A 27,610-nucleotide genomic window follows, 5' to 3' on the forward strand; every position below is an offset into this window, starting at 1 on the left:
AACCAGAGAGCACCTGCCGATCACCTGTAGCATAGAGAGCGGATCCCATGCATGTGTTGAGAGAAACCAGAGACAGGGCCTGCTCCAAAAACCCGATAAGGATTGGTGGTCGGTTTTAACTAGTAGAGTTAGAATATCAACAGACTTCGAAATGACACATTAGAGTGGTCGGAGAAATCATAATAGCTTTATTAAATCGAAAGTACAAGAGGAGTACATATCTTAGTAGTTAAGCATAGAAACGCCTAAGCTTGTCGATGTGCCATGAATTGGGTACGTCTGTACCGTCCAGGTGAGCTAACATGTAAGACATTGGTCGTGTAACCTCCTTGATCATGAATGGCCCTTCCCATGGGGTTGCGAGTTTGTGGATGCCAGCCTGATTCATCTTCCACTTCAGGACCAGGTCCCCAACCATGAAGAACCGCTCCTTGATGTTCTTGTTGTAGTACCTGCATAAAACAGCAAGGTATTTGGCTGTACGTACACAAGAATCGAGCCACTTCTCTTCTGCACTATTCACTTCTAGCTCCCATACTTTATTGGCCTTGTCTTTGTCAAAGTTCTCTACCCGTGCTGATCTAAAGGCTATATCTGCTGGAAGCACTGCCTCAGCGCCATAAACCATAAAGTATGGTGATACGCCGGTATTGCGACTGGGCTGGGTTCTGAGACCCCAGACCATGGCTGGTAACTCTTTGAGACATCTTCCGAGAGCTTTATCATTTTACCTATACATCCTCTTTTTAAGTGCGTCCAAGATCATACCATTTGCCCACTCGACCTGTCCATTAGCTCTAGGGTGCGCCACCGAGACGTATTTTACTACTATGCTCCTTTCATCATAGAAGTCCCAAAAAGCGTTCCCGATGAACCGAGTACCCAGATCAGTGATGATGCTGTTGGGTATGCCGAAGCGGTGGATGACCTGGTCGATGAACGTGACAGCCTTTTCTGAAGATGCCTGTACCAAAGGCATGTACTCTATCCACTTGGAAAATTTGTCGATCAGCACAAAGACGCATGTAAATTTCCTAGGAGCCGGTTTGAAGGGCCCAATCATATCCAGTCCCCAGCATGTGAAGGGCCAAGAGGCTAGTATTGACTGAATCTCGTGTGCTGGTACATGGATTCTCTTGGCGAAGAACTGACAACCCTCACAATGGCAGACTAGCTTCTCTGCATCGGCTACGGCTGACGGCCAATAGAACCCTGCTCAGAAAGCCTTGCCAACCAGCGTTCTCGAGGCCGCGTGGTTGCCGCAGGAGCCAGAGTGGATTTGGTCCAGGAGATGTTCGCCATCCTCCTGGGTTATACACTTCATCAAGATTTCCTCCTTTGCGTTATTGCGCCACAATTTGCCATCGACGAGCAGATACTGCTTACTACGATGCATCAGGCGTTCGTTTTTTGTCTGATCGGTGTAACCGCTACCGTCTGTCAGGTACTTGATGAAAGGTACTCTCCAGTCGGGCTCCTTAGTGGTCGGAGGTGGTTCGGTGATGTTTGACGCCGGAACCGTAGCCACCAATAGCTAGTCTGGAGGCTTGTCGACCGTGGGATCTTCCTCTTTGATGGAAGGCGTGAGCAAGTCTTGAACAAATACGCCATGTGGAACTTTGGCTCGGGATGATCCTAACTTTGATAGCGCATCTGCTGCTTGATTTTTGTCTCGGACCACATGTGTGTACTCGATGCCATAGAACTTGCCTTCCAGCTTTCTGATCGCTTTGTAGTATGCATCCATCTTTTCGCTGGTCGTATCCCAGTCCTTGTTGAGTTGATTGATGACCAGAGCCGAGTCTCCGTAGATATAGAGACGTTTGACACCGAGCTCAATAGCAATGCGCAGACCATGTAGGCATGCTTCGTACTCGGCGGCGTTATTAGATGCTGGGAAATAAATCCTGAGGACGTATCGGAGCTGCTTCTTGGATGGTGACACGAAAAGGACTCCTGCTCCTGCACCGTCGATGTTGAGAGAGCCGTCAAAGTACATCTTCCAATACTCGGTGGGCCCCTGAGAGGCAGGTGTGCTTAAGTCTGTCAACTCGATGATGAAATCGACAAGTGCCTGAGACTTGATTGTAGTACGGCTGGCAAATTCCAAGGAGAAAGGGCATAGCTCCATTGCCTATTTGATGATGCGCCCGTTCGCATCCTTGTTGCGAATGATGTCTCCCAGAGGGTACTCGGTCATGACCACCACACGATATCCGTCGAAGTAGTGTTTCAACTTTTAGGATGTAATTAGTATGGCATAGATCAGTTTCTGAATCTGTGGGTACCTGGTCTTGGATTCATTGAGTACCTCACTGATGAAATAGATTGGTCGCTGTACCTTGTAGACGTGGCCGAGCTCATCACGCTCGACCACCATGGCAGTGGAGACCACCCGATTAGTTGCCGCAATGTAAAGTAGGAGGGTTTCGTCTTCTCTGGGAGCAGTGAGGACCGGAGGTGATGTAAGGAATTGCCTTAGCTGTGTAAAAGCAACGTCTGCCTCCTCCGACCACTCAAACTTCTCGGTTTCTTTGAGCAGCTTGAAAAATGGCGGTCCCTTTTCACCTAATCTTGATATAAAACGACTGAGGGCAGCCATGCATCCGGTGAGCTTCTGAACATCCTTCACCTTTTTGGGTGGCTTCATGTCCAAGATAGTTTTTACCTTCTCTGGGTTAGGGCGTATGCCATCATGACTGACGACGTTGCCGAGCAATGTACCAGATGGAACACCAAAGATACACTTCTTTGGGTTTAATTTCCATTGGAATGTGTTAAGAGCTGTAAAGGTATGTTCAAAGTCGTCAACAAGGGTGTATGCTTCCTTGGTTTTAACAACTACGTCATCAACATAAGCCTCGACGAGGTCGTCTTTTATCTCGTCGTTGAGGCAGGCCTGTATGGTGCGTTGGTAGGTAGCCCCGGCGTTCTTGAGCCCGAACGACATGGTCGTGTAGCAGTAAGTGCCGAAGGGTGTGATGAAGGATGTCTTGATCTGGTCATCCATTTTGAGAGCGATCTGGTGATAACCAGAGTAGCAATCGAGAAAGGACAGCAACTCGCAACCGGCAGTTGAATCTATGACCTCGTCTATGCGAGGTAAGCCGAAGGGGTCTTTAGGGCGGTGTTTGTTGAGATCAGTGTAATCAACGCACATTCTCCATTCATTATTCTTTTTGCATACAAGAACCGGGTTGGCTAACCACTCCGGATGATACACTTCTTTGATAAACCCGGCTGCCAAAAGCCGTGTAATTTCTTACCTAATAGCCTCCTTTTTGTCGTTAGCGAAACTTCGTAGCTTTTGCTTGATTGGTTTGGCCTTGCCATCGACATTTAAGGAGTGCTCGATCAAGTTCCGAGGTACACTAGGCATGTCAGCGGGTTTCCATGCGAACACACTCACGTTGCTCCTCAAGAACCTGATGAGCGCGTCTTCCTATTTAGGATCCAGGTTGGCCCCGATGAGGGCTGTTTTGCTGGGATCACCATCGACCAGCTGGATCGCTTTGTGCTCTTTGGACTTGACATTCTTGCGTGGGGCCTCGAGCTCTGGGATCTCCAGGTGGTCGGCTGGCATCTTCTTGGCGTCGAGCATGGTCTCAGCCATGCGAATAGAGAGGTCATGAGCCTCTGCTATTTTGAAGCTGTCATCCTCGCAAGTGTAAGCTGCGTACACGTTGCCCCTGAGAGTTAGAACTCCCTTCTCAGTAGGTATCTTGAGCACCAAATACCTATAGTGAGGTATGGCCATGAACTTGGTAAGCGCTGGTCAACCAAGGATAGCATGGTAGGTGCCTTCGAAGTCAGCGACCACGAAGTTGACGTAGTCGGTGCGGAAGTGGTCTGGGGTACCAAATTGCACAGGTAGCATGATCTGCCTGAGAGGTGTAGAGCTCTGTCCGGGGAGAACACCCCAGAACTGTGCCTCGTATGGCTTGAGATCAGCCTGGGTTATCTTTAGAGCTGGTAAACTGTTCTTGAACAGTATATCGATGGAACTGCCGCCGTCAACCAGCATTCTGTCAAACTGAACCTTGTTGATACACGGATCGAGAACTAGGGGAAAACGCCCTAGCTCAGGTATAGCGGCCCATTGGTCCTTTCTACTAAAGGAGATCTCACGGTGAGACCAAGGAGGAAGCCACGGATCGGCGATGAGGTTGTCAACGTTGGCCACGTTCAAGCAAGCGTGGGCGAGCAGCTTGCGTTCTCGTTTGGTCTCAATGGACACTTTGCCCCCAATGATGGTGTGGACGCGATCGGTTGGCTTGACATACTTGTGACAGGGATCTACGTCTTCATCATCGTTGTCTTCGTTGCGCTATTCCCCTGCGTCGTTAGGCTTGTTGGATGTATCCGGAGCTTGTTGACGCATGTAGATAGACTTGAGAACATGGTAATTCTCCATGGTATGGTTTGACTTGGGATTGAGCTGGCAGGGTCCTTTCAATGCTTTGGCGTAGTCGTCTTCGTAGTTGCGATGTTCGCCACCTTTTTTAACGGTGTTGACCTTGCCGTCGTCTTCCCGAGCATGCTTGCCCCTGTAATCGTCGCGGAGATTACGCCGCTGATTACGCTGGTCGTGGTGGTCGCGGGAATCATTGCGCTGGTTGCGGCGATTAAAATTGGCGTTTCGACCACGGTTGCCGCGGTAGTCGTCGCGGTGTGGGGGATGGTCAGAGCATGGAACCCTTGCTGCTTCTTCGATAATTGTCTTTTTAGCATCATCGGCATCCGCATATTTTTTAGCAGTGGCTAGGAGCGCTGTGACTGATTCAGGTCTCTTGCGGAGGAGCTTGTCCCTTAGGGCATCATGGAAGTGGAGACTAGTGACGAAAGCCTCGATTGCCTCATTGTTGGAGATTGACGGGACCTTGGTGCGCATCTCTGAAAAGCGTTGGACGTACTCATGCAGTGGCTCATCTTTGCGATCTTGAATCCACTACAGATCATATTTGTTGCCGGGTTGCTCGCAAGTAGCAATGAAGTTGTCGGTGAATGCTTGCTTGAGCTCCTGCCAAGAATCAAAGTAGTTCGCTGGCAAGCTAACCAGCCATTGGTGGCCTGCGTGGCTGACGGCGACTAGGAAGTAATTAGACATGATGTGCTCATTAGCCATGGCTGATCTGCACGCGGTTTCGTAGAGCATGACCCATAATTCAAGGTTCTCCTTGTCATCGTACTTCTGAAGTTTTTCAAGCTTGAAGTTCTTGGGCCATATGACTTGGCGAAGGTGTGGAGTAAACTGCTTCAAACCCAGAGGGCTGTGGGCAGTATCATATTCCATATGGCGATAGCTTTTGTGGGATGCACGATCGTTGGCTCTTTGGTTGATGCGTTCGCGCAGATCGCGTTCTCCGAGGTAATGGCAGAGATCGTTATTGCCATCACGGTGATCCTGGTTGCCACCCTAATTAACCCTGCGACCGCGGTTATCACGGCGATTATCGCGGTTGTCTCGGCAGTTGTCATCCCGGTAGTTGCGGCGGTTGTCGTCCCAGCCACCGTCATGGCCACCGTTTTTGCCTTGACGGTTGTCTGATGGGTCATTGTGCGAGCCACATTGGTTGGGTGGCTGTGAGCGACTTGAGTACTGGCGGCTGTGGCTTGATTCGACTGAGACGGATGGAGCCCGGGCTTGACTTACAATTTCTGCGGTCTGGGCCATAGCAGCCGTCAGGTAAGCTTGTATATCATCATGAACTGCCTGGGTTTCTGGGGTATTGGGTAGTCGTTGCATCGTTGCCATAGCAACAACTACGTTGGCGCTTGGAGTCCTGAAGACCTGCTTGTCGCCCACCCTGTCAAAGGCATTGTTAAGGTCGCGTGGCTGGACCCTTATGCATCGTGCCTCCTCTTCTGCTTCGGCTTCGATTTGTCGACGATTAAACCGGTCAATATTGCGTGCTTCGCGTGCTAGCCTTTCTTGTTCTGTTTCGCCAACTGCTGGTGGTTCGTCATTACTGACAACATTGATCAAGTCCCCTCGCCTTGGTGGGAAGGATGGGAATCGTGGGAACCTCGGGGCATGGTCTGGGATATCCAGATCGTATTCAACGCCTTCATCGTCATGATGCCGGAGCTCGGTGTGGACGGAGGCATTAGATGCGATGCCGGTCGAGGAGCTTGAGCCACCTTCTTGAATTGTGTGGACCGATCCTTCTTGATAATCCTCAATCCGAACCATGTTGACGAAGTTGCATAGGCCGTAGGGCTGGGCCTGGTAGTTCTCCATCGAGGCTTCATACTCGGAGAGCCGGAGACCCGTCATGGGGGCTGGCCGGCGACAAACGGAGCACCCTTCAGGAGTAGATGTGACCACGAGATCCATACCGAGTCGTGCAGGATGACTAGCCCGAGCTGGTCGGGTAGATCTGTTGTGGGTAGTGGTTACCTGCTCATTAGGTTGACTTTGAATCGAACTTACCAGAGCTAGGGTTTCAGCAAGTTTGGTGCCGACCCGATCGATGGAGTCGGGCAGGTCGGTGTCGTCGATCTGCCTCCCTTTGTAGCGAGGAAGCGGGCGATGGGTTGCCGGTGTGGCTGAAGACGATGCTGGCGTGGCCGGAGCCAGATCCAGTGTGGTCGGAGCCATAGCCGATGCAGGAGAAGCAGTGGTCGACGCAGATTGAATCCGTGCCTCCTTCGTGGTCATGGCGATGAAGTCGTCGAAGCCAGTGGTCCAGGTGATCTGGCTGATGGTGAACGTGAGGCCGTTCGGCGTAGCCATGGAACCGGGGACGATGACCATCTTGTTCGCCTGGAGAGCAGTACGCACACCCCATACCTGGCGCGCCACTATCGATGAAATATGGTCGGCAGTCTACCTAGGGGTATGCCCAAGGTAGTAGATTGTCGGCAGACAGATGCGCAAGCTACAAACAAGATGGTGATGCAAGACAGACACGGGGTTTTATCCAGGTTCGGCCACCGTGAAGGCGTAATACCTACATCCTGCGTCTGATTGTATTGTTGTATGTCAATGAGAGATGGTTTTTAGAGGGGTCCCCTGCCCGCCTTATATAGTCTGGGGAGCAGGGTTATAGATCTGGAAACTAATCCTAACCGGTTACAATTGCCATAGGTGGCTAGATAAGGATTCCTATTCTAACCGACCAGGATCTTCCTTGATCTCCAAGTCTGTCTTGACTCCTTGCGTGGGACTCCAAGCAGATCGACCGAGCCGCGCGTCGTCTTCCAGTGGACCGGACCCCCTGGACTGGGCCGGCCCAAGCCTAGCCGTAAGGGTATAGGGGTTAATACCCCCACAGTGACCCTACCACTAAAGAGTGAGGGGGATATTCAGGAGGGTCACCAGCGGATCCTAAAACCTCTGGCACCCAAGTGCTATGCAAATCTCCCAAATGTTCGAATGGGCTCGAAGTACCTTATTTCGGCGGATGTGTGCCCCTTTGTGGGAAACCGGAAAACTGGTTGGCCAAGGGCTGTAACCAAAGTACGAGCTCTCAGAATCTGGAAAAAGAGTTTTTATGACTTGCCCATGATGGTCAGGATTAGTCATGTTGTCCCTATTCATTAGGACGCGAACGTTCACCTGTTCTACCTATTATTAACTCAAAGAATATCATACACTAAAGCCCCAGAGGTTCATGCATTCGTTGTTCGCCCTAAGTGATCCCTAGGCATTAGGGTCACTGGCTCTAAGAGCCTCAATGACCGCTTGGTCAGTATAATTTTAGTACAGCCGCTTGCATAACCCGAGGTTAAACTAACCCATCGGGTCGGGTGGGGGCCCGAAAAAATGTAAGGACGGTCCGGCTAAACGAAAAACTTCAAAATCACCCGAACATATCGGGAGATAGGTAACAGTGTACAAAATCAGCAAAATACATTTTTTTCTTTAACCCTTTTACACTTTGCATTCACTAGGTACACGATAACAAGGATCTATCGACGGCTACTACTGTTATGATAATAAAAACCTTGTGATGCAGGTTTCATCCCCACACTCAGGGATGGACATCTTGTGAAGCGAAGAAGCCAGTAGAAGGCATATCTGAACATTCACCTCGCCTCAGGATCTTCGCCACGGGCAGGGACGACGCCCGGAAGAAGCCTCGAGAAGAACAACCTTGCGGAGCTTCCTCTGACATCAGAGAAAGAGGAGCCCCTTGAGGAGCCCTGCCTATGCCGCCTCCTTCTAGGTCAGGGAAGAATGCACGGAGACGAATCGGCGGTTCAAGTGACATTCCATCACTTCTCTGACAAGGTATTTGTTTGTGCACTCTGTTTTTAGTTAAATGTTACAGCCAGCTTGATCTTTTCTGTTGAACATGTATAGTGTGTGCAATAGGTTCTGTCGACACCTGATGGGACTAACATGGAATATGAGCAGCTCCTACTCATCACATGCAAATGCATGTATTTCACTGTAAGCCCTGTTTTTGTTTCTTACTCCTTTTGTATTAACAATATTATCACAACATTTTCTTGAATCATGACAGCAACGTTATTAAGGCAAAGAAGAAAACCACAAATTTGCTATCAGAAAACTAAGTATCATTTGCAGGAATATATTTAAGATTGCCAATTATTAAAGTCTGGGAAGGTAAATCAATGAAATGGTGGGTTGAGTTGTTTAGCTTCATGTTTGTTTATGGTGGTATTATAGGATTGCTATATTGGGCTTGGCTTTGCCCTTTTGGTTTCTAAATCCATTAGTTGCTTCTCTGTGCATCGACACTTGTGCAGCACTGCAGCTTATCAATTTTGTGGCATGCATGCTGTTAAGTGCTAACTTTTTCTCATGGGTATCTATAATTGTTGTACTCTTGCAGGTGAGGTCATACATGCCATCTAGGGTGAAACAAATTTTGCCTTCCTTCTGCAAAGACATGTTCTGTATACTATATTCTTTTAACTTTAATAGTCCTATTGAAGATGGATCTACCATGAGGCTCAAGATTGCAAAGAGATGTCTCATTATATTTTGCGCACGTGTTACACGTCACCGGAAACATGCAGATAAGTATGTACTTTGGCCTTTACTATTCGTCTTTTCCAGCATATTTTCCATTTTACCTATGCAGCTATGCTCCAATATTTTCTTCAAAACTTATGCTCTGATGTTCTCAGTCAGATGCCACATATTGTCAACTGCGCAATCAAAATTTCAAAACAAAGCATTCATTTAAGTGTAAGTTCTATATCTCAAAGAATTTAATTATTTGTGCAAAAAGATGGAGACTAGCATTCTGAGTAAATGCTGACATTCTAGATTAAAGAATATTTGGAATAATTGTTTTTAATTCTTATTGGATTAGATCCTAAGATAGCCAAATGATTGCAGAAACTTGACTCTCCCCAATCGGATTTTTTCATTAGCATTTGATGTGATATCTCGAGTTTTGGAAACAGGACCAGTAAGTGTCACACCCGATTTTAATGATAAAATAGGATGCATAATCTTATGTGCACCCAGAGATCAGTCACACACATAAGCTGACAAATCATAAATAGTATCATCACAAGTGTTTATTATATCATGAAATAATAAGACATAGTCTTCACATAATTTATCGCCGAAGCATAAAGAAAAGATCTCTCGCGGAAGCTCCATAACATAGGGACGTCAACTGGTTGACCACAAGTCTAGTAATCTTCAGGAAAGTCGTCATTACTATAGTCATCTGTTACCCATCCAGGATTTTTATCCAAATAATGAAAATAAACAAGCATAAGTACATGTCGTACTCAACAAGTGTAACATAGGGTCCATGAGGCTAAAAAGGCTTGACATGGGTTTAACAGCATTCAGCTTTTAATTGTCATAATTTTAGCATAAGAGTAGCAACAAGTTGTTTCAATCCCAAAGTAAAACACATGATCAATGTAAACATGAATAATGAATAGCATAAACGGATAATTCTTAATGATCATCAATTCCATAAGGGTCCAAGGCCGCTCGTGACCGTGAGCACGACTGATATACCAGTTTTATACTCTGCAGAGGTTGTACACTTTCACTGTGAGTCGTGATACCCACATGCCCGGGTTAATTACTCCCAAAACACTTCTAAGGTGAGCAAGCAGGGGTCACTATGAATCCTTTCAAAGGTTCGTCTAACAAGTTAGGGCCATTAGATTTACTCGGCAAATAGATGTAGAGCCCCCCCTTCCCGATGGCACATTAACGCGCAGCCTATACACATGGGGACAGAGGCCGCACTATACCTGATTCGTCAAGCCATTCTTACATCAATAAAGGTAACCACTAATAAGCTAGAAAAGGTCCTCATACCGAGCTAAAGCCAGAGTCATGTAACCCTCACAGCTGTACTGTAAGTCCCGGATGTTCGTGTACAGATAAGTCCTTAGAGAGAGGAATCTGAAGCATTTAGAAAGTAGCTAAATACTCTAGCCCCCTGTTTCCAAGTTGATAAAAAGTCATGTTTTAATGTTTATTGCATATACCATTAGTCAAGTTACAAGATCATGGTTTAATTGAGCACTAGCAAAGCTACTCAATGCACATCTCTTAGGAGTCAAGGTATAAGTTCAAATCTAGGGAATCCTTATCAAGGTGACACATGCAACATGAATTTAATGTATTAAATTGATAGGAAAGAAGGATAATTCCATGCTATACTTGCCTTGAACAAAATGCTCCTGTTGCTCCTGCTCGTCAATGTAGTACTCGTGTTCACTCACGAATTGCTCACCGTCCATACTCGATAATCACAGCAACATACAAGCATCCAGAAGCAATCATGCATAGCAAACAAAAGCTATAGATTAGAATAGTACACCAATCAGCATAAAATCAAGATGTAAAGTTTGTAAAATGAATGTACGTCTCACTACGAACACACAGATGTGAAGATCACAAAAATCAAAGCTAAAACGAAGAAGTTATGAATTAAACAAGATTTCCTTTAGTAAAATAATAGATTAAATCTAACCTTGAATTTTAAAAGTTGAAAACATACATAACAGTAGTATGAACATGTAGATTATGGAATTATAAACCTAACACAAGTTGAATGGATCAAATCAGAGTTAAAACGGAGATTTTATGGCTAAAATAAGATTAGTGACAAAACTGTAAATAGATGAAAACGTATTTTGAATCTAATACGAAGGAAACTATGCTTTCTGAAGAAGAAAACGCATTCAGGATTTGCACGTTGGACTGCGGGTTCTATAATTAGAAACCCAAGGGCTGTTTAGAAAAAATCCAAGGACGGCGGGTTGAGATCTAAATAGTTATAAGGACCTTTTTGCAAAAGTGACCGGCGAAGGGGTATCGGATCATATCGGCCGTTGGATTAGATTTGAGCGGCTGAGATGGGTTCAGGAGGGGGAAGTGGCCGGCGGTGAGCTGGTCTATGGTGGCGCCATGGAAGGAACTGGCGGCGCTCATGGGATACGACCTATGGACCACCACTGAGCGAATCAAAGGCATGGGGAGAGAGAGAGGAGATGATGGCGGACTCACCGAAGGGCTTTTTGCGAATGAAGGCGGGACTGCGGCGGCGTGAGGCTCGGCGAAGCAGACGGCGACAGCGGCGGCGCCAGCTGCTAGGGTTTCATGGTGGTTGGAGCAAAAGCGAGGGTGGCAATTGACGTTATAGGATTTGGTGAGGGCGGCGCAGTGCGGGCCAGCTTATATGAGGGCCAGAGGCATGGGGCGCACGCCATCCGAGCGCATCAGGGTAGAGGCCGACTCAGCGGCACGGTGTCAGTGCTAGACACGAGATGGAGGAAAAATATGCGGCTAACAAGGTGGGCTCACGCGTCGGCGAAAGAAGGCGCGGAACCGGTGTGTCAACGACAGAAGGTAGAGGGGGGGCGTGGCGGCACGGCCGGCTGGGCCGCAGCTAGGCCGAGTGTGGGGAGAACAGGAGTGAGGTGAGGCAGGCCACACAGAAAGCAAAGGGGAGCGGGGCGTCTAGGCCAATAGGCTGAGGAGAGTAGGCCGACCTGGCTACGGCGGGCCAAAATCATGGAAGGGAAAATGAAATCCTTTTCTATTTTCCAAACTAATTACCAAACAACTTTTGAATGCACAGTCAAATCAATTTGAAATCTGATTTCAATCCACACAATACAAAAATAATATGCAGCAGCATGAATGCATAAACATGTAGGTAAACCTTATATTCGATTTTAATTTGATAAAATTTGTTATTTTTCTATGTTACATGTGCACACTAATGCATAAATAAATCCAATTCACTTATTTTCAAAATGTTGCAAATTTTAGGGTGTTACAATTCTACCCCCTTAAAATGAATCTCGTACTCAAGATTCAGACGATGCTTACACAAATAACTGTGGGTATGTTTTCCTCAGATCCTCTTCTCTTTCCCAAGTAGCCTCATCTTCTGTATACCGATTCCACTGAACCTTACACATCTTTATAACTTGGCTCCTCGTAACCCTTTCTGCCGTCTCCAAAATCCTTACATGAAATTCCTCATATGTAAGATCTTCCTTAACTACATGATCTTCTAATGGTATTTGCTCCTCTAGTACACGCAAACACTTCTTTAACTGAGACACATGAAACACATCATGTACACCTAACAAACTCTCAGGCAATTCCAACTGATAAGCTACTTCTCCATGTCTCTCCAGAATCTTGAAAGGTCCAATATACCTTGGTGCTAACTTTCCTTTCATGTTAAACCATCTCACACTTCTCATAGATGATACTTTTAAGTAAACATAATCCCCTACTTCAAAAACCAATTCTCTTCCCCTTGTGTCGGCATAACTCTTCTATCGAGATTGGGCCACTCTCAAGTTATCCCTAATCATCCTTACTTGCTCTTCTGCGTCTCTTCAAACATCAGGTCCGAACACTTGAGTTTCTCCCATTTGATTCCAAAACAATGGGGTTCTACACTTTAGTCCTTATAAAGCTTCAAATGGTACCATATAGAGACTCTTCTGATAGTTGTTGTTGTAGGAGAACTCTGCATAAGGTAAACTCTTGTCCCAACTTGTACCGTACTGCAATACGCAAGCTCTCAACATGTCCTCTAATATCTGATTAATCCTCTTAGTTTGTCCATCTGTCTGAGGGTGACATGCTGTACTGAAATTCAACTTTGTTCCCAATGAACTATGTACTTGCTGCCAAAAATAAGATGTAAATTGAGTACCCCGATTAGACACAATTTTCTTGGGAACTCCATGTAGACACACTATCCTCTCCATATATAACTACGCTAACTTTGGTCCTTTATAATGAGTCTTGATCGGTATAAAGTGAGCAACTTTTGTTAACTGATCCACTATCACCCATATTGAATCATAACCTCTCTGAGTATGTGGTAACCCAACAATAAAATCCATACCAACTTCTTCCCACTTCCACTCAGGTATCATCGTTGGTTGTAGCAATCCTACAGGTCTTTGATGTTCAGCTTTGACTCTTTGACACGTATCACATATAGCAACATATTCAGCCACATCCCTCTTAAGTCTGTACCACCAATACTTCTCTTTTAGATCCAACATCTTAGTACTCCCAGGGTGAATAGAGTAAGCAGACTCATGCGCCTCACGAAGAATTTCATCCCGTATAGCCTTAATCTCAGGTTCACATAGTCTTTTCCTAAACCACAGAGTTCCATTATCATCCATATGGAAACCTGGTGCCTTATCAATCACTATGTTCTCGGCTATCTCTTTTAACTTCGCATCCTATAACTGGCCCTTGTGTATTTCTTGCTCCAGCGTGGGTTCTATCACCAATTCCATTGCATTAGTAACAAAGCCCAAGTTCAATCGCTCAAATTCAGCACACAACTCACTTGACATAGGTGCCACTTGCACCTCATTGGCATAACTCTTCCTGCTAAGAGCATCAGCAACAACATTCGCCTTTCTAGGATGATAGTGTACCTCCAAATCAAAATCTCTAATCAACTCCAACCATCGACGATGTCTCATATTTAGATCCGTCTGAGTGAAAATGTACTTCAGACTCTTGTGATCAGTATAGATGTCACTCTTATGTCCGATAAGATAGTGTCTCCATATTTTTAGAGCATGAACCACTGCTGCTAACTCCAAATCATGAGTAGGATAGTTTAGCTCATGCTTTCTCAACTGTCAGGATGCATAAGCCACTACTCTGCCTTCTTTCATAAGAACACATCCGAGACCTTGACGCGATGCATCACAATAGATAGAAAAGCTCTTGTTCAAATCTGGCAAAACCAACACTGGGGCTATAGTCAACCTCTTCTTCAATTCTTCAAAGTTAGCCTAGCACTTCTTGGACCACACAAACTTAGCATTTTTCTCCAACAAAGTTGTCATAGGCTTTGCAAGTTTAGAAAAACCTTCTATGAACCTTCTGTTGTATCCAGCCAATCCCAAGAAATTATGAATCTCTCCCACATCAGTTGGTGGTTTCTAATTCAACACATCTCTCGCCTTGCTTGGATCTACTGCTATCCCACCATTAGAGACAACATGACTTCCTTCAACCAAAACTCACACTTGCTTCGCTTAGCATACAACTTGTGTTCTCTGAGCTTTTGTAAGACCAACCTTAGATGTTCAACATGCTCTTCTTCCATTTTGGAGAATACCAATATATCATCGATAAATACCACCACAAACTTATCCAAAAACTCCATGAACACCTTATTCATCAAGTACATAAAGTATGTAGGTGCATTGGTCAAACCAAAGGACATAATAGTGTACTCATACAAACCATACCTCGTAGTAAAGGTTGTCTTGGGTATGTCAGTTGCACGAATCTTCAACTGATGATAACCAGAACGAAGATCAATCTTAGAGAAAACACAAGCACCTCTCAACTGATCAAACCAGTCATCAATTCTAGACAACGGATACTTGTTCTTGATAGTAACCTCATTGAGTGATCAAAAATCAACACACATCCTCTAGGTACCATCCTTCTTGTCAACAAATATAATCGGTGCTCCACAAGGTGACGAACTAGGACAAATGAAACCTTTCTCTTATAACTCCTTTATTTGTTTCTTAAGTTCCTCTAGTTCATTAACCCCCATTCTATATGGATGCTTAGCTATAGATGCAGTTCTAGGTAATAATTTAATAATAAACTCAATGTCACGATCAGGTGGCATACCTGGCAAGTCATCGGGGAACACATCTGAAAACTCATCCACTACTAGGTCCTCCTTGTTGATGCAATCATCAAGCTGGTTCATTGTGGCTGTCGGCTGTGCTTGTACTACAACATCAACACTGATTATATCCCCATTCAGTGCAATCACAAGAACTACCTTCTCTTTACACTAAATGACTGCTTGTTGTTGCATCATCCAATCCATTCCCAGAATCACATCAATGCTAGATGTTCTCAACACAATGGGGCTGACTTTGAACTCTACCCCCTTAAGGATAGACTAGTCAGAAGACAATGGTAAGAAGCTTGCATACTACCTCCTGGTGAGTTTACTAATATGGGATTTGGCATGGCACATAAGGGTATGCTATGATTTCTAACAAATGCTTGTGATATGAATGAATGCGAAGCTCCTGAATCAAAAAGAACAGTGGCAGGAGTGGAATTGACATCGAATGTACCGAGCATGACTTCTGGTTCCGCAAGCACTGTCTCTATAGACACGTGATTCACCTTGCCTATGTTGGGCACTGGCTTCTGATAACTATTCTGCCTCTGTGGGGTCTACTGGTTTGGCTTCTTCGGGCAGTTATAAGACAGGTGACCCTCTTTTCCACAATGAAAACACTTGTTAGGAGTGCTAGGGGCACTAGTCTTCATGGGAGTGTTGTTAGGTGCTCCCTGTCGTGGTGTCTGCTGACCACTCTGCTGCTGGGGACGTTGATTGCCATTCTACTGCTGATACAGTGGACGTTGCTGGTTCGGGTTACGCTGGGGGTACTGACCATGATTCCCCTAATTGGGTGGTCCCTGGTACCTCTGCTGGAAGCCTTGCTGAGGGTTGGTGTGTGGACGGGTATTGCTTCCAGAGGCCTATACCAGAGGTCTCCTCTTCTTGGCCTCTATCTCTTTGCGCTTGTCAATAATAATAGCGTGATTCACCAGCGTCTGGAAATTGGGGTATATATTGGACATAAGCTGGAGTTCTAGACCATCATATGGACCCTTAAGAAAGTGGCATTGCTTATCAGCATCATCAGCCACCTCATTCGGAGCGTAACATGACAACTGAGCAAACTTTTCACGATACTCAGCTACGAACATAGACCCCTACTTCAAAGCTCTGAATTCCTCCTGCTTGAGCTCTATCAATCTTTTAGGTATGTGGTAGGATCTAAAATTCTCTCTAAATTCTTGCCAGGTGACAGGAGGAGCATTAGCGGGACATCCATACTCGAATGACTCCCACCATTCTTGAGCTTCTCCCTGGAGTTATCCTGACGCGTACAACACCTTCTGCTGATTATCGCACTGCGCTATGTTGAGTTGCTTTTCCACTACACGAAGCTAATCATCTGATTCTAGTGGATCAGTAGCATGAGAAAACACTAGGGGACGGCCCTTCAAGAATTCACCATGCTTGTCACGCGGTGCTAAACCAATCGGTTGGTTCTGCTGATTCTGCACCAGAGCTTGCATAAGCTGTGTCTGCACTGCCAAAAGCTGCTCAATAGTAGGTGGCGGTGGTGGTGGTGGATGTGGGGGAACACCTCCATGACCTCATACACTTTCTCTTCCAGGCATCTGACATCCAACACAAATATTTAAAACATAGAGATTTCAAAGTTAGAATACATTTTGAAAATTTTCTGGATGAGTTCTAACATCAGCAGCTCGGTAAAATAGTCATATCTCGAGTTCTAGATATCCAAAAGAAACGTGCTTTATATGGTTGGAAATCTTAAGAAATTATCTACATTTTTTGTTCAGAAAACATGCCCAGATTCTGTCGATAGGTTACTCAAAAACTGAACACAACCAAAATTGTTCCAGACTCCAGACTACGCAGGAACTTCAACTTAAAATAGCTAGATCTCACAAACCAGATCAGATATAGGGGTGATTCTAGAGGCATTGGAAATAAATTTAAGTCTAGTTATTCCCATAAAAATTTTATAATTTTTGGTCGAGTAGATTTAGATTGGCACTAAGATAAGGACAGACTACTCCCAAAAACAGATCCGAGAGAACAAGATATACCAAACCCAACTATTTATTTATTGACTCAAACTTTAATATTCTTAACTATAGAACTTGCGGACATACCCACAAAGTTCCAGCACTCATTAAAAAAATCCAACTCACACATAAACATAATAACAAATCAACTAGGCACAACAAAGTTCACACCGCACTACTAAACTCGACTTGACTCAACCTAACCCGTTCTACTAACGTCTTATTACATAAAAAGGACTCCAACACCTATGAGCGAAATTTATGGGGAAGCTCCTCTTACATCATTGGCAGGTTAAGTCACACCCCTTGCTCGTCTATCACTTGTCGGTATCACTTAAGGGTCGCCTGCTGTGCCTTCAACAGATCTTCCAGCCGTCGATTCTTGTCTACTAATTCATAGGCATAGTTCACCATCACTTGAGTAGTGGAATCTGTGCCTTCAGGGTCCATTATTGCCCATCCCAACTTAGGGTGTTGGTGAGGGAGGAAACGATATTGATCTTCCTGCATATCATCAAAGCGACAACCACAGAGACCCATGCAGGCTACAATGGCTGCATCTTCAATGCTATCTTCCATGGTGGCATAGTGAGCGTGATGTGCATAGTTCGAGTCCAGCTGGTATGCGTCCTTCTGGTCATCCCTAATGGAGATGCACACCCTGGTCTTCTAATAAGTGTCCTCCAGAGGGTGCGTATGCTCAGTGCAGACATACTCCATAGCTGCGTCCCAATCACCGTAGTAGGTCTGAAGAATCCCCATAAGTCGGTTGTGCGAGACGAAAGATTCACACCCTGGCTTGTACCAGACCTTCGTAGTCCATCCCAGGGGAGGGATCGGTTCATCCTTTTGAACAACGTCTTCCTCATCATCATCATCATCTAACAATGCAACGACCTCCACTTCTTCGAGCTCTTCCTGGAATGGCTCCGGCGTAGGTGCAGATGTTGGCGAATCAACTTCTGGCTCCTAGGGTTCCTCCTCTTCACGTGGCTCCATAGACTCATACAAGCCACGAGGCGGGTAGTAGCCTCCGGTGCTGATGCGAGCGGTCTTATTGGCACGAGACATCTACATAATTAGATTTAATCAGATTAGAAGCAAAATTTTCATAACAGAGTGAGGCAAAAGAAGCATAAAACTTTAGCAAATAACAAGGGTGAGATGGGAAGCATGAAATAAGTGAAGCAAAAGAAGCTAAAACGACCATTGCTAACTAGGCTTGCGTCCTACAGTCAACACGGCTTTGATACCAATCTGTCATAACCGATTTTAAGGATAAAATAGGATGCATAATCTTATGTGCGCCTAGAGATTAGTCACACACATAAGCTGACAAATCATAGATAGTATCATCACAAGTGTTTATTACATCACGAAATAATAAGACATAGTCTTCACATAATTGTCGCGGAAGCTCCATAACACAGGGACGTCAACTGGTTGATCACAAGTCTAGTAATCCTCGGAAAAGTCGTCATTACCATAACCATCTGTTACCCATCCGGGATTTTTATCCAAATGATAAAAATAAACAAGCGTAAGTACATGTCGTACTCAACAAGTGTAACATGGGGTTCATGAGGCTCAAAAGGTTTGACACTGGCTTAATGGCATTTAGCTTTTAATTGTCACAATTTTAGCATAATAGTAGCAACAAGTTGTTTCAATCCCAAAGTAAAACACATGATCAATGTAAACATGAATAATGAATAGCATAAACTGATAATTCTTAGTGATCATCTATTCCATAAGTGTCCAAGGCTGCTCGTGACCGTGAGCATGGCTGATATACCAATTTTACACTCTACAGAGGTTGTACACTTTCACTGTGAGTCGTGATACCCATATACCCGGGATAATTACTCACAAAACACTTCCAAGATGAGCAGGCATGGGTCACTATGAAGCCTTTCAAAGGTTCGTCTAACAAGTTAGGGCCATTAGATTTACTCGCCAAACAGATGTAGAGCCCCCTTTCCTGATGGCACATTGACGCGCAGCCTATACACATGGGGACAGAGGCCGTACTATATCCAATTCGTCAAGCTATTCTTACGCCAATAAAGGTAACCACTAACAAGCTAGAAAAGGTCATCATACTGAGCTAAAGCCAGAGCCATGTTGCCTCACAGCTGTACTGTACGTCCCGGATGTTCGCTTACAGATAAGTCCTTAGGGAGAGAAATCTGAAGCATTTAGAAAGTAGCTAAATACTCCAGTCCCTGTTTCCAAGTTGCTAAAAAGTCATGTTTTAATGTTTATTGCATATACCATTAGTCAACTTACAAGATCATGGTTTAATTGAGCACGAGTAAAGCTACCCAATGCACATCCCATAGGAGTCAAGGTATAAGTTCAAATTTAAGAAATCCTTATCAAGGTGACACATGCAACATGAATTTAATGTATTAAATTGATAGGAAACAAGGATATGTTCAAAAAACTGAAGTCCATCTGCTCCCTTGTCTGAAGGGATGGCGACTAGTTTCACCACATTTTTCTTCACTTCTTGATTCAGCGATTTTTCCAGCATTAGCATTGAATGAGAAGGTTAGCTCCCTATCTGGTGGTCATAAATAACACATGCTCAATATGCACTTCTTTTGTCCTGAGTCTTAACTTTTGTCTATAATAGGATATAGCAGAATGGGAGGAGGATACTGATGAGTATATGCAAAAGAATCTTCCTTCTGAACTTGTAAGGACAGGATTCAGCGTTTCTAGTTTTGTTTCTGGTGTTCCTTCTGTTGCTGATATATTTTTTTGGCAGGATGACATTTCAGGATGGACTGAGGATTTGTTCACTGCCAGAAAAAGTGCATCAATTTACTTGGTGTTATAGCTCTGTCAAAGGTTGTGATTCATTTTTTTATTCTAGTTTGTTGAACACACATAGTACTGAGTTCAGGCTGAGCAAAACATTTAAGAGATTGTTTTGCTATATTGCAATCCATAACTTACTCATTCTATATCAAGCGATTTCAATGGGAGATTGTTTTGCTATATTGTAATCCATAACTTACTCATTCTATATCAACCGATTTCAATGGCTACATGCACAATATTTCGAGTTCATACACATTTGCTATTTTTCACTGAACCATGTAGTTTGTTGACTTAAAATAAAATGTCGAGCTGGTGCTATCATTTATTTACAATGTTTTTTTGGTTTCAGGGTCCACCAGTTGCATCTGCAGCATCCAAGCGTAAGAAAGGTGATAAAAGTAAAGGGAAATCTGAAAGGAGCTCAATTGGGGAGTTATTGGTCATCCCAGTCCTGTCAAAATTTCCTATACCTTCCCATGGTGAAGATGCATCATCAATGGCAGTGCGGAAGTAAGATCATAAGAATCAATTGTATTTATCGTAAAAGAAAGGATTACAGACGTTTAGACATACCACTATGTTTATTTACTTTACTATTATCCTGATGTACTAAATTGTTTCATTTCAGTTATTTTGGAGTTTTGATGGCATATGGAGGCCTCCAAGATGTAAGATTTTTAAATTATATCCTTCTAGTGTGTCTTATTTTATGAATTTATTTTATAAGAAATGCTAATTCATTTCAGTATCCCATCTTGCAGTTTCTGACTGAAAAGAAAGATTTGACAATTACATTGATCGGGAACCGGATTCTTCCATTGTATTCTTTGGATCCATGCAGCCCATATTTGATTTCAACGGCTAATTGGGTTATTGGTCAGCTTGCTGATATGCCTACCAGAGGTTACATGCTTTCCCTGTTTTTTAATTCCATCATCCCATAGGACATGCTGGATCAAAGTAAAGGCTTCGTGTAATATGTATATTCCTGTACATTATATATTTGGCTTTCTAATTCTTGTTTGCTTACCTGTAGGACATGAGTACTAGTATTTATCAGTCCTTAATGAAGGCGTTGACCATGGAGGATGTGGAGGACATAACTTGTTATCCAGTTTGTGCCTCTGCTTCTGGTGCTATTGGAGAACTCATCGAGGTAAGAGTCAATGCAGTATTGTTCATTATAGTCTACTTGCACCTGGAAGTATAAACTGATATATTTTGTCTCTGATTTTTTCAGAATAGTTATGCTCCACCTGACTGGCTCGTTCTTTTGCAAGTGTTTGTGAAAAGAATAAGTACCGGAGATGAAAATGAGTCTGCTCTTCTGTTTAAGCTTCTGGGCACAATAGTTGAGGGTGGACAAGAAAAAGTTCTGTCTCATATTCCTGAAATTGTGTCTAACATTGCGAATACTGTAATGGAGCTCCTGCCCCCTGTCCCAGATCCTTGGCCTCAGGTAGTAGTGCATCTTTCTTCTGTGTGGTCAATATTTGGTACTTTGTGCAAGGAGGTTAAATCACCATGCCTGCTTTTTATCTTATGATCAGCTATTACTTTCATATTAATAATATTATTTCCGGCCTTTGGCAAATTATGGATTAGCGGCAAATTATGGATTAGCTGATTCAGTATACACATTAGTACTAAAAATGGGACGTAAGAATCTCAACCTACCTTGTAAACTTCTTTCAATAGAATAATTAATACCATAAAAATTCATTTGGAACTACTGACAGCTTACTTTTTTTTAAAGAAATGCATGTTCCCTCAGTCATGCCCGTATGATCACCTTTCATCATATCCCAATATTCCTGGTGTATTGGATTCCTTTAGAATCCCAACCACACTATTTGATATATCTGCTATGTAGGTTGTTGAACAGGGTTTTGCAGCCCTGGTAGCAATGGCTCAAGCTTGGGAGAGCTCTGCACCAGATGAAAACAAGACACATGAAAAGAGGGTCTAGCAGTCAGGCCAGTCTGCTATTGCTCAAACATTTTCATTACTGTTACAAAAAGCATGGTTGTTGCAAGCTGACAATATGGTATGTTAGGTTTGTGTTGACCTGTTGTCTTGAGGTATTCATGCAGTGAAATTTGCTTCACTGTTTTCAACATTCATTTCAGGAGAACTTTGGTTCTGCATTACCACCTCCGTCATGTGTAAATGATGCTTCTGTGTTACTTGAGTTTGTCATGAGTTATGTTACTTGCATGGAAGAAACTGCAAGTATGAAGGTCTTTGAGCTGGTAGCTATATGGGCTGACACTATTGCTAACTGGGACTCCTGGGAGGAGATGGAGGATCAGGGGTTTTTCAACACAATTAAAGAAGCTGTCAATTTCCACCAAAGATTTGACCTTGACGGTTTCTTCCTGAAAATGCTTCCATCGCAGTCTGAAAATGGTTCACAGAGTTCAGTCATTGGTCGGGTTTCTAATTTTGTGACTAGGGCAATTGCAGCTTACCCATCTGCAACATGGAGGGCATGCTTATGCATACATACACTACTGCACGCTCCAAATTTCTCCCTTGGAACACAAGATGCTAGAAAAACTATTGCTGAATCCTTTGCACAAGCAGCATTTTCCCGTTTCAAATCTATATCTGACAGTCCTGCTGGGCTATGGAAACCACTATTGTTGGCAATATCTTCATGCTACATTTGCTATCCAGATGCCATTGAACAAGTCTTGAACAACTTTGATGGTAATGGTTTTGGAATCTGGACATCTTCATTGGCACAAGTCTCAAGCAGCTCATTCAATCCTGGCCTGTCATCTGAATCCGAGATCAAGTTAGCTGGTGAGTGGCTATGTACAGATCACTACATTGTTTAACGCCGTTGATATTTTCTATCTGACATCCTATGAATGTGGGCCATCTTTTAATTGTTTGTTTCCTTGATGCAGTGCTAACATTATCAACTGTGATTAACCATCTCGTGTCCCTTTCCATGGGTGGCACCAAAGTGGTACAAGACTGCTATGTATCACTGATGGAATCTTGTATTCAGCTGAAGGAAGTTCAAGAGGATGGGGACAATTATGATGATGATGGCGCTGAAGATCTTGATGATGACGTTGAAGATGAAGACACCGAAGATGATGATGAGGTAATAGAATGAAGACACTGATTTATATGTTTTTTTGTCATGCTTAAGCACACTGCTTATAAGATTCAAAATACTGCAATTAGGATTCGGACGATGATGATGTGCGAGAAGAAACAGAAGAGGAATTCCTTGAAAGATATGCACTAGCGGCTGCGGGTGAGTCAATCGAGGCTATCGAGGAAGGAGACATTGATGAAGAAACCCAAGATTGGGTAAGTTTCTTCGTTGGTTGCCCCAATCTGTTTTTTGCCTAAAACATGGGAGGATAGTTTCATGACCACTTGCATCTTGAGTAAACGCAGGCTCTCTGGATGACGTGGACATACAGCAGGTGGTTATTTCCCTGATGCAGAAACGTCCTGCTTTGGAGGCCCAAACGTTTCCGGACAGCCTGGTTGAAAGAATTAAAGAAACATTCCCAGAATACGAACAGTTTTTCCAAGTCCATCGACAAGCTTAGAGTATAGGAAACATGTGCAGATTTTCCTTTTTGATATGTTTGTATTACTTGTCAATTTTTGTTAGGTTCTAAGTATTTCCCCTTGAACTCTGTTCTGAGTGGTATTTGTTAGAATGATCTCTAATCCCAAACTGGGCCCAACGGTCCTGTTGGGCCTTTGATTCGCGCCTTGATCGGGGGCGCCCAGCCCACTATGGCTAGAGGGCCCCTGTCACACTGCGCAATATATAGAGGTGGGGGCCGGCGGCTCTGAGTACGAGGTTCGCCTGAGCCGAGCTCCCCACCAAAACATAAACCCTAATCCTGATCAGAGAGGGGCACAGCCAGTGACGGGAAGCCACCAGCCACGCCGTCCCGCTCCACCGACGTCGACGACTTCATCGACCTCTTCCCCGACCGTCGCTGCCCTCGCGCAGACACCGACACAACGACCATGGCTGACGCCTCTGGATCGAAGGCCTACGATGGTCGGTAACCTAGCACTACTCCCCCCTCTAATCTCTGTCTAGTTCATGTACTAGGACATGTTATCCATTTACAAGATGTACCCAGCTAGATCTATGACTATGTGATCATAATAAATCATAACATTGGTATCAGAGCCATGTTCTATTGAGTAGATCTCGGTATGGGTACAAATAGAAAAGAAAAGAAATCAAATGAAAGAGATGAACCGAATCGAATCGGGAAAAGAAACCCTAACCCTAGAAAGAGAAAGGGGACGGTAGAGAAGGGGCTTCCTACCTGGGGCCCAGCCGTCCGGTCTTCGCCGTCGGCCATCTCCATGGCCGGCGCGCGGGAAGAACTAGAGGCACCGACCGGGCAGGTCACGCCACCGTGTGGCTCCGTCTCGGGCTCGGGTGTCAAGGGCACCGCAGCGTAGTCCTTCGATGGCGGTGCGCTCACCCTCGAGTGGATGCGTGCACCGACGAAGGGGCGCACGACGGCGCCATCACCGCTTGCCCTCGCTCAGTCGCTCGTTGCTACTGCGTTGACAGAGAGAAAGAGAGGAGTCAAATGAATTAGGGTTTGGGAACGGCGGCTGGCGGGGGGGGGGGTTTGATATCCTGAAGTCGACGCCTGGCCGTCGGATCTAGATGAACGGACGAGAGTGCCTTGGACCAGATTGAGCCCAGGCGGGAAGTTGAATTCCTGGCCCAGGCCCAGGTTGCGGCCTGGGCGCGGGGGAGGCGCCGCGAGCGCACGCGGGCGCGAATTCGGCCTGGGCTGCGCTGTCGCTGTGCAGGCCGCGCGCGATGCTGGGTCGGTTACTGTTGCTACAGGCCGGGCCAGAATGAACAGCCAATAAAGTTTCAAGTTTATTTAATTTTTCAGAAGCATATTTCGATGAATTTTGTCTAGTTTAATATCTCTGTTAAAATTTGAACCAACGGGATAATTTTTCAGAGAATAGTTGAGAAAAGTTTAATGCTTCTGAAAAATAGATAATTGAATTTTTTTTACGTTTTTCGCTGCTAAAGAAATAGTTTATTCTCCAGTTATTTTGAACCAACATGATATTTGATTGGAGAAAAAGATATTTTGACATGATTATGATGTTGTTATTTTCTGACCAACGTTGTTGATAACAATATTGTAATGTTAATGATTTTATGCATTATTTTTATTTCTGCCCAACGGTGATGTAGATTTAATGCATAAACAGTTGTATATTTTAATTTTGACCAACGTTGGAATCAAGGCATGCAATTGTTGTTATTATTTATGTTCTCACTCTATATGAATTGTGTTTTAAGGCGGATACAACTTGATGGGTTAGATCAAAGAGATCCCCACTCTCAAAGGTGACAACTACATAAAGTGGAAGAAACAGATTGACCTGGCCTTCATCTTGGCTGAGGTGGACTGGGTAGTCACCTCACCGTGTCCCACTGAGCCTGTGGCACCGGTGAGGGAGACAAACGAGGCTGATGCCGCTTGGGCAACTAGAGAGAGGGATTTTGCATCCTAAAAGATGTCCTATGACCTTGAGCATAGAAAGTGGGTCACTGCCAACAAGAAATGTTTGGTTGTGATAAAGAACATGATTGAGCCTACAATTGTGGGCTCAATCCCAGAGTGTGACACAGTCACCGAGTACCTCGATAGAATAAAGTGTTAGTTCACTGGCTCTTCAAAGACATATGCTACCCAGCTGATAAAGCAGCTGGTGACAGAGAGGTACTCTGGAAATGGTGGCATAAGAGAGCACATACTAAGGATGAGCAATTTGGCATCCAAGCTAAAACCAATGGATCTGGCTCTCAAGGAAGAGTTCCTTATCCATCTTAGTTTTGCTTCCTTGCCAAAGGAATTTGACACTTTTGTTGTCAACTACAACATACAGCCCGAGAAGTGGGACTTAGAGAGGCTCATGGCTATGTGTGTGCAAGAGGAGGAGAGAATGAAAATTGCCAATGGTGGCACTATCAATTATGTGAAAGACAACAAGAAAAAGAATAATAATGCTAACTCCTCCTCAAAGTCAAAGGGAAAGAGTCCCATGCTGCATCAGCCTCAGCAGAACAAGTTCACAGTAGAGAAATATCAGTGTCTCTATTGCAAGAAGACGGGACATTATAAGAAAGATTGTCCGATTACTTAAAGATGATCATGGCAAAGAAAGGTGAGAACATTATTACGTTCATAAATGAGTCCCTGTATGTACAGTATTCGAAATCTACTTGGTGGATTGACTCAGGTGCAACTGTTCATGTTGCTAATTCCTTATAGGGATTCTGTTCGACGAGGACTACGCAAAGAAGAGAAAGTCACGTTAAAGTTGCAAATGGAGTCCGAGCAGATGTTGAAGCCGTTGGCGATCTTTCTCTAGAGCTTGCTGATGGCTTCACACTTTTACTTAGAGATGTACTTTATGTTCCCTCTTTACAGAGAAACTTGATTAGTGTTTCATGCTTGGACAATGATGGATATGATTGTCATTTTAGAAATGGCAAATGTAAGATAACATTTAATAATGCATGTGTTGGTCTTGCTATTTTACAAAATGAGCTTTATTTGTTATCACTACATGATGATGTGAATGTTGTATGCGATGATGGGAACGTTGCGTGCGACAATGAGAATGTATCCTCGTCTGCAGATGTAAACAGAAAACGAAAGAGAGCTCACGATGCGTCGTCAAAATTATGGCACTGTCGTTTAGGCCATATTTCGAGGGGGAGAATAGAAAGACTAGTTAAGAATGATATTCTTCCTCCATTAGAGTTCTCAGATTTAGAACAATGCAGAGAATGCATAAACGAAAAGTATGTAAAGAAAATTAAGAAAGATGTCAAACAAAGCGCATGAATTTTATAGATTATTCACACAGACATCTATGGTCCGTTTCCTGTAAAGAGTGTGGATGGTTATGATTCATTCATAACATTCGCAGATGATTACTCCCGTTATGGCTATATTTATCCAATCAAAGAAAGAACAGAAGCATTGGATAAATTTAAGATATTTAAGGCAGAAGTTGAAAACCAACACAATTTAAAGATTAAGATAGTCAGGTCCGACCGTGGGGGGGAGTACTACGGTCGACATACCCCATATGGCCAAGTTCCTGGACCTTTTGCAAGGTTCTTACAGGAGAATGGCATAGTAGCCTAGTATTTTACACCAGGCGAACCTCAGCAGAATGGAGTAGCTGAAAGACGCAATCATACCCTGATGGATATGGTGCGCAGTATGATAAGTTACTCCACCTTATCGTTGAGCCTGTGGATGGATGCATTAAAAACCACCATTCATATTCTCAATAGAGTACCAAGTAAGTCGGTGCCCAGAACACCGTATGAGTTGTGGACAGGAAGAGTACCCTCACTAAACCACTTACGTGTGTGGGGGAGTCTTGCTGAGGCTAAAGTATTTAACCAAAACATTGGGAAGCTAGATCCCAAAATAGTAAGTTGCCATTTCATTGGCTACCCAGAAAAGTCAAAAGGTTTTCGTTTCTACTGTCCAGACAGACATACAAAGTTTGTGGAAACGAGACACGCTGTCTTCCTAGAGGATGAAATGATGAGGGGGAGCATGGTAGCTCGAGAAATTGACCTTGAAGAGAAGCGGG

The 27,610-nt window shown here is 44.3% G+C and overlaps 1 pseudogene; it reads left to right on the forward strand.

The window, feature by feature from the left end:
* Window positions 1–8,182: 8,182 nt before the first annotated feature.
* On the forward strand, window positions 8,183–23,532 carry LOC136481031 (uncharacterized; annotated as a pseudogene).
* Window positions 23,533–27,610: the final 4,078 nt, after the last annotated feature.

Source organism: Miscanthus floridulus, chromosome 9, assembly GCF_019320115.1.
Source record: "Miscanthus floridulus cultivar M001 chromosome 9, ASM1932011v1, whole genome shotgun sequence".
NCBI classification, from domain to species: Eukaryota; Viridiplantae; Streptophyta; class Magnoliopsida; order Poales; family Poaceae; genus Miscanthus; species Miscanthus floridulus.